This window comes from Dermochelys coriacea, chromosome 6 (genome assembly GCF_009764565.3).
Source record: "Dermochelys coriacea isolate rDerCor1 chromosome 6, rDerCor1.pri.v4, whole genome shotgun sequence".
NCBI classification, from domain to species: domain Eukaryota; kingdom Metazoa; phylum Chordata; order Testudines; family Dermochelyidae; genus Dermochelys; species Dermochelys coriacea.
In genome coordinates, this window is record NC_050073.1 from 112,418,131 (window position 1) to 112,431,803 (window position 13,673).

General features: G+C 43.1%; 1 long non-coding RNA gene and 1 pseudogene across 1 annotated transcript in view; both read right to left on the bottom strand.

The window, feature by feature from the left end:
* Positions 1–4,514: 4,514 nt before the first annotated feature.
* On the bottom strand, positions 4,515–5,470 carry LOC119857642 (annotated as a pseudogene).
* Positions 5,471–5,863: 393 nt separating this feature from the next.
* Positions 5,864–13,673, bottom strand: part of LOC119857643 — a 34,684-nt gene continuing 26,874 nt past the window's right edge. Inside the window, exon 4 of the long non-coding RNA XR_005293651.1 lies at positions 5,864–6,063. This is a non-coding gene — a long non-coding RNA (uncharacterized LOC119857643). The remainder of the gene's footprint in view (positions 6,064–13,673) is intronic.

Consider the following 13,673-nt stretch of genomic DNA (forward strand, 5'->3'; position numbering starts at 1 on the left):
AAATCTGATGCTAGTAATAATGTACCTTAGAGGCAGGACATTGGGGAAAAAAACAGAGCTAAAGCTCTTGATATCTCAAGATGAATTCTTCCTCCATATATTTTTTTTCTGAAAGAGACACCAGAAAGAACAATCACATACGTACGATGTCATTGCCTGCACTAGATTGCTGTTAACCCAAATAGCATAAGCAGTGGTAATCAGCAAAAACCTTAGGCTGCCGTTCAATAAATTATGAAGCACTCAGACCTTCTGCGGAGACAGCCATCTCTAAGCAAATCAATACCCCATTGCTGAAGAAAGCCTGATTTGGTAGGAAGTAAGCCAAGTGTTAGGAAATTACATAAGATCACCCAACCTCGGGACAGAAACCAGCCTACTTCAGGGGGATATAGGGAAAAGGAAAGGGGCCATGGGGAAGAGAACTTTGCATGATATTCAAGGATATTAGACTGGCTGTGGGTAATCACAACCGTAGGGACAAATGTAGTGCATTTGCACAAGAGACAGTTTCTCCTGGGCACAGTGGAAAATCTGTACAAGGAAAAGATTGAGTTTGTACAGCACCAAGCACAATAGGATCCTGGTCCATGTCTAGGGCTCCTAGGAGCTATGGTAATACACATAAATAAATACATAATAATGAGGAGTCTACAGAATGCTACTATGTACTTGTTTAGCTGACTATGTGAGGGATCCAGGATGAAACTGGGGTAAGAGAAGAAGCTTCTGTCCCTGCATGTGATGCTCCCCTGTAATCCGTCATCTGTCTTTGCAAGAACATTGGCTACTTGACTCCTCACCCTTTCCTGCCTGCCTGTGCTCTTCTCTGTGCAAACAGCCCGTTAGCCCCTTGCCGCTCTCTGCAGTGCCCAACCCTTGAACCCCAACTCTCAGCTGGAGTAACTCCTCAGGAGAACTGGGACAACTGAGTAGCCACTTGACCCAGAACTCAGCAAGTAGAGTAGTAACTACAATGGGATCTGGCCAACCCATATTTTCCTTGACCCACCTGGAAGCATGAAGGTAGTACATAAAGGGCTATACAGACCAGTACTGAACTTGGAGAGGACTTTGCTTTGGAATGAATGGAGGAAGTACTGGTCGGCATCCCTGGCATGTACCCTGGTGTAACCAGTAAAGACAAGGGCCCAGCATCACTGGACATTAGTCTAAACGATATAAGCAAAATCTCACTAGAGAGTGATAACTTCATAGAACCTTATTTTCACAGATGAATGCACCAGTTCAGATACTACAGTGATGGGAAAACAGTTGAACCTAAATGGAAGAGAACAGGATCCCACAATTTCAGCAACGAAAATAAAATCACATTCAAAACAGATTATGGTTACATTAAAAAAAATGATTCTGGAACAGAGTATGTGTTTGCATGCGCAGGGCGTCCAAAATTAAAAAAAAAATACAAACATACACCCACCCAAAAAAACATAACAAGGGAAAGTGGAAGATATTTCCTGAAAGTCCTGAAAAGCAACCTTACAAGAAGTCACTAAATTATATGGCCCACATCCCCAGCTGTTGTAACTCAAGATAGCACCACTGACTTGAATAGAGCTACGTGGATTTACGCCAGCTGAGGATCTGGCCCTATGAAAGTTATAGTTTATTTATTCATCCTGTTCTTAAAAAAGACAAAACATACTCTAAACATTTGGGGGATTTCTCTGTTTCTTTAAGAAAATGATCTGCATATCAGAGGGGCATGAGATATCGCAGTTACTATAGTTACTATCTTTTGTTATTAATCAGAGTAAATAATTGTATAAAACCCACACATAATCTCTTGTTGGGACACACACTGCAAATGCTCCGAGGCTCAAATATTTTACACACCCTCCTGTTTATTTATTTTTTTTTAATGGAATATTCAAAATTGACATGTTTCAGCTGGGATTGTCAGTCTCTGAACTGACTGTTCTCCATTCTGCTGGTGTAGCCACTAGAGAGACATAACTGAGAAAGGGAATTTGGTGTGTTTCACACCCTTACAAAGTAAGGAGTTCTCTTCTGGCTGTCCAGACCAATGCAGCTGATACACAGAATAATTCATATACCTTTCTTGACCTTAAGGGCCATATTTTCAAAGGATGGGCTTATAGTGAAGCATGTGCAGGACTTGTTGAGAACGTGAACTTGGTCCTGGTGAAGGCACTCTGATATCAACAGTGGTGTCTGTAATACAAGAACCTAAGAGACCAGAATGGATTTTGAATGGGTGACCGGAGGTGACGGTACTACCAAAAGAGCCCATGCAACACCCATTTATGGCATCCTGTGGAACTACTCAGATGACTAAGTGTTACTCATTCACAGTGAATACATGTTGCAGAATTTGGCCCTTGGGTGGAGAAGTGCTCCCACAGTAGCTTATTCAAACATGATACAAAAGAGGAAGTGAGTAGTTCAGACACACTGATGAGTCAAAGGAAAATTACAATAGAAAAATTGAACCCAAGGAAGACCTTGCATTAGACGCACCGCAGTAAACTCCCCCCACCCCCAGCCATTTGAGAGGCCAGTGGAGAAGACATGGAAGAGGTCAGCTGAAACAACAAGCAGTACCTAGATGCCCCTGACAAAAACAATTCACTTTGGAGCTTGAGTTACACTCCCTGTGTAAACACCCAGTGATCAGCTCCATTTCTTTGATAAAGCAGATAGAGGGGAAGAGGAAAGCAGAGGGGAAGAGAAAACAACATATGGCAAATGCACACACTTGGGTTCACCAGTTCCGCTTCTGTTTAGAAGCATGATCCTACTCCTGCTGAAGTCAATGAAAGTTTTGCCATTGACTTCAGCGGGAGGAGGATCAAAGCTAAAAGAACACAAAGCCTTAAGCAAGCCTGTCTTGTAAATTTACACATTAATATGGAAATTTGCTTTACCTCAATAGGGACATGTACCACAGTGCTAAACAAATACTGAAGCCATGTGGATTCCCGAACGCTCATTAAAACTAATTGCTTAAGGCAATCTTTTCCAGAATATATTGCAGCAAGAGAGCCGAGATCAGAAGTTTGCATTTCTCCAAAGAGGATGATTTGGGAGTAATGGATGTATTAATTCAAGTTATGCTACAATTCTGTCCTTTGGAAACTATTACTATTTACATCCATTTATCAACAGGAAAGGGGAAGTGCGGGGAGATTTAATGAACCATTTAAACCTACATTAAAACTGACCCAGAACTTTAGCTGCGCCAGATGGAACCTCTTCAAAGGATCATAAATGTTCACTAATTTGTTTGCACTTTCCACCAGGATCAGAGAAGGTACAAAAAAGCCCTGGAAAAAGCTATTATCACAAGGCCAGATCCTCAGCAAGTGTAAATGGGCAGATCCTAACTGACATTAGTTCAGGATCTGGCTCAGTGTATCTACATCACAGCCTAAAACCAGGCAATACTGTGTGTATAGCACCTTAGACAGGATCACCCAGCTCCCTGATTTGCATCTGCAATGCCCTTTGCCTAAATACATTCAAATTTCATGCACACACCATAGTGTGGGGGACACTTCTGGAGGTCAGGTTGGGGCTAGCCAAAAGTATGGCTTATAATGTCACAAGACACATCGACGAGGCTGAATTCCAGGGTGCTATCGTTGCTTCTCAGCATGGTGGCAAAGCCTCCAGCAGAGCCTGTAAATTTGTAATATCTGGTACTCTGTGGTTACGCCCGTGCTGCAAACATTGGGAATGGCCTTTTCTCCTCCTCCTAAGCCAGAGGTGGTCAGCCCAGGATCTATGGCCACTGGTAGTCTGCAAGACACTCGCTGCCCAGAGAGCTGGCTGGTTATATGGGCCAGTCCCTCCTCCTGGTCTTCAGCTGCTAAATTGCATTAAAACAGCTACAAATTTATTAACTATGTCCTAGTAGTTGCCACAGGGGTGTTAATCAGGCAGGAATGAGAGGGGGGAACACCCCCAAGACCCCCTATGCACTGAATTGCAATCCACACTCAGAAAAAAGCTAAGGAGGGTGTCCGTCCTCCATGCAGGCTCTGGATTGCAGGACAGGACTGGGGCCACACCCACTAGGTGGCTCTCCCTTATGAGGGAGCTGCTGTTGGTCAATGCCAGTGCCTCTATGACTGGGACTGTGATTGGCTGGTCATCCATAAAAGGTGGGGCTGGGAGAGGTTAGTAGTGACCAGGGGTGATGCTGAGTCCCATTGCTTCTGTGTGTGTGTGGTGGGGGGTGGACAGGTTACACTTCATGTGCTATGATTCACCATGTGACGGACTCGACAATTGTGTAGGTTGTTTTGCTTGAGAGAGGAATGTGGGGGGGACTCTCTTATTTGTCCCCCCTTTCCCTGGCTGGACCTGCGGAGGAGTCACAGCAACCTTAGCTCTGGGGTAAGTTCTGGATTCACTTCAGGAGGGAGTGAGGGGGCTAGGAAGCACAGAGCGTTAATTCAGGCCCGAGAGCTGATTTTTATGAGCTACAGGCTCCCTCCACCTCAAGGGTTTTGGGGTTTTTTTTTTACTTTTGTCAGAGGCTTTTGTTTTAAACCAACCAAACAATGAAGGTACAGTTTACATTGAGAACCTAGTTTTAGGTAAGTCAGGCTTTCCAATTATTTGTTAGCAGTCGTAGGTGGGACCCACTCCTGTATCTTTTTACGCGTTGTAGAGAAAGGGACATATTGCCCAGGAGTGCCACTCAGATTTCATTTGGGAGAACCACAAATTCATTTACGAGCAGCTGGTGGATGAGTAGTTGGAGGGTCTTCAGTTATGCAGTGAAGCCAACAATGCCATTCCAGTGGCACCATGCTTCCGTCCATTTCCCAGAATGTGTTTTTGCCATTCATTTCAGTCGTATAGTCAACCAATCTAGGACGACCAAAAAATACTTTTTGTCTTTGTAGTATTTGTTTCCATATTTGTCAACACCTACGAGAGCACTGGTCTTCAAATCGTTGACCCTGAGCAGCTGCCAGAGGGCACCGTGGAGGCCGCCATGACCCCCGAGTTGCTGCAGCGCCCACCTCAGCACCTGCACGTACTCCGCCATCTTTGAGCGGCAGGCAAACCTGCCCCAGGATCAGTCGGTTGGGCATGCAGCTGGCTCATGCTGCATATGGGGTTTCACAATCTGTACAGGATTTGGCACTGTGGCAACTCACACAATTACAAAGTATTCCTGTGCCCAGATACTCAGCAGAAGCAAACACTCTAAGTACTTTATATTTTACTGTTGATTCCTATGCACACATCCCTCCCCCATCCATCTCCTAGGCAGCTCTTACAAATGATTGTAAACGGTCTTTCTTATTGTCCTAAAGGAACTCAGCCCCACTGGTAGCATCTTTGTCCTTGAAAGGTGCTCTACTGTCCTTTCAATTCCAACCATCAACCCGTATTTCTCACAGGTTATGATGAGTCTGGTTTTAACAAAGATGAATTGGACATTTTCCCCTTTCAAATCCACTGAATCCCCTTTCCAGCTATCGCCAGTTTCTCTCTCTCTCTCTGAGCTCAATTAATAATGCATGACTAGGAGCTAAGGCAGTTTGATCAGCTACACCAGTAATAAATTGGAGTGTATCCTCTGCATGAGGCATTAAGTTACTGTCATTTGGGAATTCAACAGATGGAAACTCTGGGATTCTTTCCATGTCACTTCTGCTTTGGAGGGCTCCCAGTATAGTAGAAGATTACAAACATGGCATATCCCAATACGGGTGCCAGCCCTGGGGGAGGGGGGAAACATAAGTCACTGTTCTGATGATCCACTGCTGATGATGTTAAACTTTGCTCTAAGCAGCAAGTCACTCTCTAGTTGCATTTGTAATCTCACTTCTTTTCAAAACACTTTTTTATTTCTCAAACAAATGGCATTGGTTTTATTTTTCATTACCATCTCCAAGCTAGTTACATAGAGAACCAGACATGTTCCCTGCACATTCCTCATTAAGTTCTCTTCAGATTCCTTCATTTTATTCAGTGTGATTCATGGAAGTTTATCAAGATGCTGAAACATTTGTTTCTTCTTCTTTCACAAGGTGGTATGGGGATTTTGTTCTAATATTGCTGAAACAATCGAGGAAAAATCCTGTGTTATAAAGCAGCCAGAAATACAATAAATTTCAGCGACATCATTTGGAAATTTAAGTGGCAAGATATTTAAGTACTTAATTCCCACAGAAATCAATGGGAGTTAGGCACCTAAATACCTTTCACCCTGCTTTCCAGACCTGGTTAGCTCTAAGCTTTCCCCCTTATTCAGTCTCTCCGTAGACAGCAGAAGTTCATTTCCTTTCCCCACAATCCACAAGATTGCTCCATCAGCCTAAATCAAAAGTATCTAAGGGGAGCGAATGAAAGGTAACACAAGCCTGTCTAATCCCAGGTGTAGGTAACGGCATCAGGAGATGAGGAAAAGATTTGGAGTTACAGTTCCATGACTCAAGTAGCAGGGGGTAGCCGTGTTAGTCTGTATCCACAAAAACAACAAGGAGTTCAGTAGCACCTTAAAGACTAACAGATTTATTTGAGCATAAGCGTTCGTGGGTAAAAACCCCACTTCTTTACCCATGAAAGCTTATGCTCAAATAAATCTTTAGTCTTTAAGGTGCCACTAGACTCCTTGTTGTTTTTATGACTCAAGTACTCACTTCCTAGAGCTCAGGTGTCTCTCCTCTCATAGGCTTTGTCTCCACTAGCCTTTTCCCCCTAGAATTTCCCACAGCTGCTCCCACTGTGCAGCTCTACCTGTGGAAGCAATAATGAGGAGCTGTAATGTACAAAGAACATCTGAAGCCTCCCGTGTTTTTACAGTAGAACCTCAGCGTTATGAACACCTCGGGAATGGTGGTTGTTCGTAACTCTGAAACATTCATAACTGAACAAAACATGGTTGTTCTTTCAAAAGTTTACAACTGAACTTTGACTTAACACAGCTTTGAAACGACTATGCAGAAGAAAAATGCTGCTTTCCCTTTATTTTTTTTAGAAGTTTATGTTTAACACGGAACTGTACTGTATTGGGGTTTTTGTTGTTGTTGTTTTTGTCTCTGCGGCTGCCTGATTGAGTATTTCTGATTCCAAATTAGGTGTGTGGTTGGCTGGTCAGTTTGTAACTCTGGTGTTCGTAACACTGAGATTCTACTGTACCTCAATATCATCTAGAACCTTTTATATTTATTGTGGGAATGCCCAGAGTGCCCAGCTAAGATCAGGGCCCCATTGTGCAAGACATGGTACGGTCACAAAAAATAGTCCCTGCCCTGAAGAGCTGGCTACCTAAACAGACAAGAGAGACAAAGGGCAGGAGGGGAAAAGAGCCAGAGAGGATAGAAGATGCCTGACCAAATTCACCCAGAGCCAGGAAGAGAACCCAGAGCTCCAGCCTGCCATTCTGCTGCCCTACCCACTGGGCCATGGTGCTTAAAATGCTGATAGCTCATTAATGCTTTCTCTACACCAGTGTTCCCACCTCTGCTACCTCCCATGGAGCTGCATCCCTGCTAGCAACAGAGGGAAATTTTAGAGAAAAAAGGCTAGTGCAGCCTCAGTTTCAGATTCTCTAAGGTACACAATGAGCATTGAGCCTGCTGGACCATCTTCCATTGTGTGTTCCAGCTCACTCCACAGAGAACAGAAATCCTCATCTCCTTTCACTACCTAGCATGGATCATTTCAAAGGCCGCTTTGAACCGAGGAGGTGTTCAATATAGACACAATCCTCTTTGCATACCCCTATAGGTATCCACACTGCCGCACTGTGAATAGATACCCCTTCATGCTGATGGCCCTTTCAAATGCTAACTAGGTTTTTGCTGTCCTTGCCTGAAACGTTAGACCAAACGTTAGACCTCTTTTCGTCATACTTTCCAAAGGGATTAAATAGATTTCAAATCATTCCAATTTATATCAAATGGCCCTTGGATAGTAACTGGATAGACCATCACAGTAGGAAAGGGAAATTTTGTCTGATCACAGAATCCTCTGAGATAAAGCAAACCAACACCATCATGCAGAAATTGTCTGTCTTTTTCTTTTGTGTTTTCTTACCTCCACTGCTTTTGAGAGTTATAATTAGGGAAGTATTTTCCAAAGAAGAGCAAGAAAGGGAATACAAGCATGAACTATGAGGAGCAAAGTTGCTCAAGAGGAGAAAAGCAACCCTGTATAAAGAAAGAAGGAACAAAAGACAAACAGCTCAGAAAGGAACAAGCCAGTTTGGTTCTGGTTCACTTTAACAAAATAAACAAACTCTAGTAATTTTTCCAAAGCATGTGGTTGTGTATGTATCCAAAACAATGGAAATGGCTTAAAAAATATGATCAGGCCGAAGTTTTTGAACGTGAATGCCTAAAGTTAAGCATCTTAATCCACCATTAGACCCTGATCTTGAAAAGACTGACTGATGCACATGCTTAACTTTTAACATTAAGCATGTGAGTAAATCTTTGCAGGACTCAGGCCTTCAGCACTCATGTAAGTGGCCTGATTTTCAGAGATGCTGATCAGTCAGTGAGAGCATTGACTGAGTGAGGATTTACAGAGATAGCCCATTACATTCTATTAAAAATGTCCAATGTATCTGTTCTATATAGCCTGCCATCCTTCTGAATAACCGATAAAGGCTGCCATCTTCCAGATTTAATTACAATTCAGGCCGATTGTTTGTTACAGCAAGAACTATACCAAACTTGCAAGGGATCATTTTAGTTTTCTAAAAATACAAAAAGCATGGCTCCCCATATTTTAAATTAGTAGCAGCTGGTTGTAAAATTTTGACAGAAACTACATTTTCATTAAACATAATTGCTAGCAAAAGTCACCTAAAATGAAGTTGATATTTTAAGTGCTTGTGAAGTTTTCAAAACAGCTCTAATTACTAGTAGGTTTATTTTCTATTAGAAAACGGTTGAGTAGGAGCCCGTAGTAGTTTAAAAGCATATAAATTAGCAGAATGAAATATAGATAAAGAACTAGACCCTCAAGCTGGTGGAATACATGATAGCTGTATTTGAAGTCAAGGCTGATTTACACCAGTCATGGATCTGGCCCAGAACATTTCAGAGAGCACTGGCTAGTATATCAGGCTTTGATAAAGCATGGTCTGTATATCTGAACTACCGAGGACCAGATCCTCAGGTGTTGTATTGGCATTAACTTGGAATCATAGAGTTAGAAGGGATCGCAAGGGTCATCTAATCTAACCCCCTGCTAAGATACAGGATTTGTTGGGTCTAAACCATCCTAACCAGCCTCCTTTTGAAAATCTCCAGTGAAGGAGCTTCCATGACCTCTCTAGACCATCTGTTCCATTGACCTACTGTTCTTACAGTTAGGAAGTTTTTCCTGAGATTTAATCTAAATCTTCTATGCTGCAGTTTGAATCGGATTGCCTCTTGTCCTGCCCTTTGTGGCAAGAGAGAACAACTTTTCTCCATCTTTTTATGGCAGCCTTTCAAGTATATGAAGACCGCTATCATGTTCCCCCTTAATCGCCTCTTTTCTAAACTAAACATACACAGTTCCTTCAGCCTTTGCTCATATGGCTTGCATTCCATCCTGTTGATCATCATTTTTCCTCACCTCTGGATTCTTTCCAGTTTCTCTACATCCCTTCTATACATTGGAGACCAAAATTTGACACACTACTCCAGCTGAGGCTTACCCAGCACCGAGTGGAGTGGTACTATCATCTCCCATGACTTGCATGCTATGCCTCTGTTAAAGCAACCTAAAATTTCATTTCCTTTTTTTGCAACATGCTGACTCAGGCTGAGGTTGTGATCCACCACAACTCCCAGATCCTTCTCAGCAGTTCTGCTGCCAAGCCAGTTATCCTCCATTCTGTGCTTATGCATTTGTTTTTTTTCCTTAAGTTTAGTACCTTACATGTGTCATTGTTGAATTTTATTTTGTCATCTACAGCCCAGTTCTTCAATTTATCAAGCTCCCTCTGAATTTTAGCTATGTCCTCCAAAATGTTGGCAACGACCCCCAGCTTTGTGTCATATGCAAATTTGATAAGTATGCTCTATACCAACATCCAGGTCATTAATAAATATGTTAAACAACACCAAGACCCAGAACAGTTCCCTGTGGAGCCCTACTTGAGACCTCCTTCCAAACTGACATCATTTAATTAATAGTTACGGTTTGTTTGCGGTTGTTTAACTAACTTCAGTGATGCTACTTGACAAGGATCTGGCTCACAGTTGTGCAGCTCTGACTTCATATTTGAACACAAATACGCACTGCGCACACACACAAAAAGGGGTGGCAAAGATTCTAACATTTTGGGAAACAACCCCATAAATCCCAGATTTTGTCACGGTTGTGACAAACATTTAGCTTTATCAATGATGGAAACATGGCGTAAACGAGCAGAAACAGCCCTCATGGAATCCCCCCAACATAAGGGCACAGAGCTGTTCAATGGCTCTACAGTGGCCTGCCCTAGTGCAGGGGACTTTACGGGAAGGCAGCTGGGGCTCATCTAGGCTGAGTTCTGGCTATTCTCAGTTGCTAACCTGGATGCAGGGCAGTATGAGTCAGCCTAAGGCTTCTCTAATTTACAGTAAAGCTGAGCTTGTCCATGGTAGAAGGAAGATCTGCCTGGCAGTGAAAACTCTCTCTCACATTACTAGTCCGTCTCCCAGTTCCAAGGGGACAGAGAATGCATGCAAACTGGAATAGCATGAAACATCCAGAAGCAGGCTTACAATCTGACTTTATCCATTTATAGGGCTGTTATATGTTTTGTGACAGTCCTGGGATCAAAAGAAATTTAGATCAGAGCCAGCATTTGCTCCAAGTCTCCAGTTTGCTTAGTTCAGTCACATACAAAGGCTTAAAGTGCCCAGAGAACAGAGGAAGCTACAGATTCTGCACCGAAGTATGTCACTGCTGTCTGATGCAATACTAGCAAGAGACAAGGGGACTTAAGACAGCTCATGAAAAAAATGCCATTAGGCTGGCCTTTAAACCCTGCCTCCAAGCTTTCAAACCTAAAATAATACACCCTTGGTCATTTATGTTTAGATCTATGGAGCTTTTTTCCCTGCATGGAATGTGAGGATTATATGGTCTTGTCCACTTGTGGGATTACTATAACAGTGCCCTGCAAAGCGATCATATTATCTTCTATTACAACCAGAGATAAATTGGCAGTCGTGGTGCAAGAGCATATGCATGAGTGGAATTCCAAGGTACAGTCTGCTTCAGCATGACATTTCACCAGCATGGCAAAGAGATAACATCTCAGTAAAACTGGATACACTGAAAACAGACGTTGCAAGCTACAGCAGAATGTTTTAACTGAGTGATGGGCTTAAAACAACATCACATCATGGTTGGCAGAGATTTGTAGGCAGAGTGGGGTGGGGAGAACAGCATGCACCCACCAAAATGTCGGAGGGACTGATCCATTCCCCATTGAAATTAAGGGAAAGATGCCCGCTGAGTTCAGTGGAGTGGAATCAGGCTGTCAATGACTCTAGGAACCAGCTGCAGAGGGATATTGATTAGCAGCTACATATTGTAGCTGCAATCCTTAGGATAGTGTTGGGAAAACAGGTGCTTGATGGGAAGGTGATGCTGTGAGAGTAGTCAGAATAGACGAGGGTAGAACAGAACAGGGGTAGCAGCATGCAGCAAATCAAAGAAGGGATAATTTCAAAACCCCTGTCCAGACTTTGGAGAATTCAGAATCCAAACCTGGAGCTAGAATCCAAGTTTGGCTCTTATCTAATGGGTTAAATCAAAACCCTGTGTCCAAACATCCTGCGTCTCTTATGTGGGGGGCAAAAATGTGTACTGGAAATTTGAAGCTCTGGACCATCTCTAGGTATTAGCTCAATAGCCAAGTAAAACTGTCCATTCAGTTTTGGGCCACAGTCACAGGGGCACAATGTCCTGGACCAGATAAGTAATACTCCCTCCATATGCCATTGGGGACACCACATCTAACCAACAATGCTGCCAACTGGAAGTCAAAACGTTATACAGAATTTTCAGAACAAAGCAACTAAGATGAAGAGCTGGAGGGAATGACCCAAGACGACACTTGGAAAGAGCAATTCTGAATCCTTTGGCTAACTGACCATAGAAAAGAAATACAATAACTGCTTAAAAGTATTTAAAGCAGGGCTTTGGAGCTGTGCTCCGGCTCTGCCCCAGCTCCAGGCAAAAACCTGCAGCTCCACTGTTCTGGAGCTGCTCCGCACTCCAGCTCCGGGCTCCACTCCAAAGCCCTGATTTAAAGGGTGTAAATATCAGTGAGGAAGAAGAATTGTTCAGGAAGTTGTAAAGGGGTATCACTAAGGATAATGGGCTGAAATGAAGCAAAAGAAAAACGTAGGCTTTAAGATCAGGACAAATAATTCTCAATGGTAAAATTTACTAAAAAAGAGGGGTATGGTCTCCAAAGGGAAAAAGTGTGATCCTACTGTATGAATAATTTAAAACAGGATTAGTCAAAGCACCCAGGAACAACTCTGCATTGGCAAGGGGAACTGGCTGAAGACTACTAAGGGCTAGAGTGAGACATTACTGTCCACAGGTTTCAGAGTAGCAGCCGTGTTAGTCTGTATTCGCAAAAAGAAAAGGAGTACTTGTGGCACCTTAGAGACTAACAAATTTATTAGAGCATAAGCTTTCGTAAGCTACAGCTCACTTCATCGGATGCATTTGATGAAGTGAGCTGTAGCTCACAAAAGCTTATGCTCTAATAAATTTGTTAGTCTCTAAGGTGCCACAAGTACTCCTTTTCTTATTACTGTCCACAGTAAGTCAGGGCAGCGCTGCATGGTCCCATGAGCAGACCAGAAAGTGAACTGTGACTCAGAGTTCCAATTCTTCCCCCATGCTCTGGGGCTGGAGGAAGCTATTTAGCTCATTTTCATGGAACAGCTTATTCCCTCCTGTGTGCCTGATCAGCTACACTAGCCAGCGAGTGAAGGGTGAAGCCATCGATCTTTGACACTCAGGCAAACCTTCCACCCAGCTGGTTGAACCTGGGCAGAGGTTTCCTTGGAACACTGAGAGTTGGGTTTCCTGTGGAATCTCTGAAGAAGGTGGAAGGTTTCACACAGCTCCCATCACAAACACTTCCAGGGCAGGGAGTTGTGATGTAAAAAAGACCATGCTGAGCATACCAGGCAGCTAGATTTAGAAGAACGAGCCTCTTTTACACACAAAGTTTATTATTTCTAATACTTGAGAGTCACAAGTTACTTGTGATCTTTCCCATTCTAACTAAGGAATCCCATTGACACTGTTAGGGAAAAAAGCACAACCAGATTAATATAATGGTGACCATATTGCTTGACATTCAAAATGGGTTTGGGCAAGATACCCAGCCTGACCCAGTACAATGAGGCTTACTGCTGCATCTGCAAAAGTGATGTACTCCATATTAACTAATCTTCACAATATCAAATGTGTCCTGCACTAGGGTACTGAGGCACAGAGAAATGAACCAATGAGAGGCCCAAAGCCAAGCACTGAGTCATTAACAAAGCAGGGATTAAAACACAGAGAGTTCCCGACATCTTTGCTTATTTCTCTACGGAGACAAGTATGGTTTGGATACCTTCTATAGGCCTTCCTCCATCTATGCCTGCATTTCCATTCCTCCTGTCCTACCATGTCTAAACCCAATGTTGTTGTATCTATAGTGG